Below are 1,354 nucleotides of genomic sequence, written 5' to 3'. Positions count from 1 at the left end.
GTTCAGCCTGGAGAAGAGAAGCTGCGTGGAGACCTCAGAGCAGCTTCCAGGGTCTGAAGGGGGCTACAAGGATGCTGGAGAGGGACTCTTCATCAGGGAATGTAGTGGCAGGACAAGGGGTGATGGGTTTAAACTGAAACAGGGGAAGTTTAGATTAGATATAAGGAAGAAGTTCTTTACTGTGAGGGTGCTGAGGTGCTGGCACAAGCTGCCCAACGAAGTGGTAAATGCTCCATCCCTGGCAGTGTTCAAGGCCAGGTTGGACAGAGCCTTGGGTAACATGATCTAGTGTGAGGTGTCCCTACCCATGCTGGGGGGTTGGAACTAGATGATCTTAAGGTCCTTTCCAAACCAACCCATTCTATGATTCTATGTCACACCAGCACTCACCTGCCCACTTGAATGACAACTTTCTTACAAAGCCACCTGATCAACTCGTTATTTTCCAAGGTTTTTTCTAACTTGTTTACTTTACTTCCCCAGGAACTGGAGCTAACCGAATTGAGGTATCCTAAACATTAGGATTTTGCCATGCTGTTTCCCCTTTCTACTAAAAAAAAAATAAGTCTAGACTCTAAAAAGAAACCGATCTAGTGGTTCAAGTCTTCTATACGACATTAACGAGCAGGTCCAGCCCAGGTCCTGGTGCGGTGACATCTGCAAGGTGACTCTGTATATAAACCACCACTTGAGGGCAAAACCATAATATCTTATGACAGAACTGAGATAGGAAAAAATATCCCATTAGCCAGAAAATGAAATATATTTTGCCAGTTTAAAAAAAAATAAAATACAAAAAACCAACCAAACAAAACACAATTCCAATTTTCCTGTAGTTGTTTTAATGTAACATTCATGTGTTTACCAATCAGATGTTGAAGGGCAAAGTCTCCCAAACCAATTCTAAGACCCCTTTGCCTTAGAATTCACTTAGAGGTGATCCTTCCCCTCTACTGGACCCCAGTGAGGCCATATCTGGAGCACTGTGCCCTGTTCTGGGCTCCTCAGTACAAGAAAGACAAGGAGCTGCTAGACAGGGTCCAGCAGAGGCCACAAGGATGATGAGGGGTCTGGAGCATCTCTCCTATGAGGAGGGATTGCAGGAGCTGGGCCTGTTTAATCTACAGAAGAGCAGACCGAGAGGGGATCTCACCAATGCAGATCAGTATCTCAAAGGTGGGTGCCAGGAGGATGGTGCCAGACTCTTTCCAGTGGTGCCCAGTGACAGGACGAGGAGCAATGGCCATAAACTAAAGCACAAGAAGTTTTATCTCAACACAAGGAAGAACTTCTTTATACTGAGGGTGGCAGAGCACTGGAACAGGCTGCTCCATTGAGGTGGAGTCTCTCTCTC

Source organism: Nestor notabilis, unplaced genomic scaffold (assembly GCF_000696875.1).
Source record: "Nestor notabilis isolate BGI_N333 unplaced genomic scaffold, ASM69687v1 scaffold2323, whole genome shotgun sequence".
Taxonomy (NCBI): domain Eukaryota; kingdom Metazoa; phylum Chordata; class Aves; order Psittaciformes; family Psittacidae; genus Nestor; species Nestor notabilis.
Note: the sequence above shows the minus strand (reverse complement) of the source record.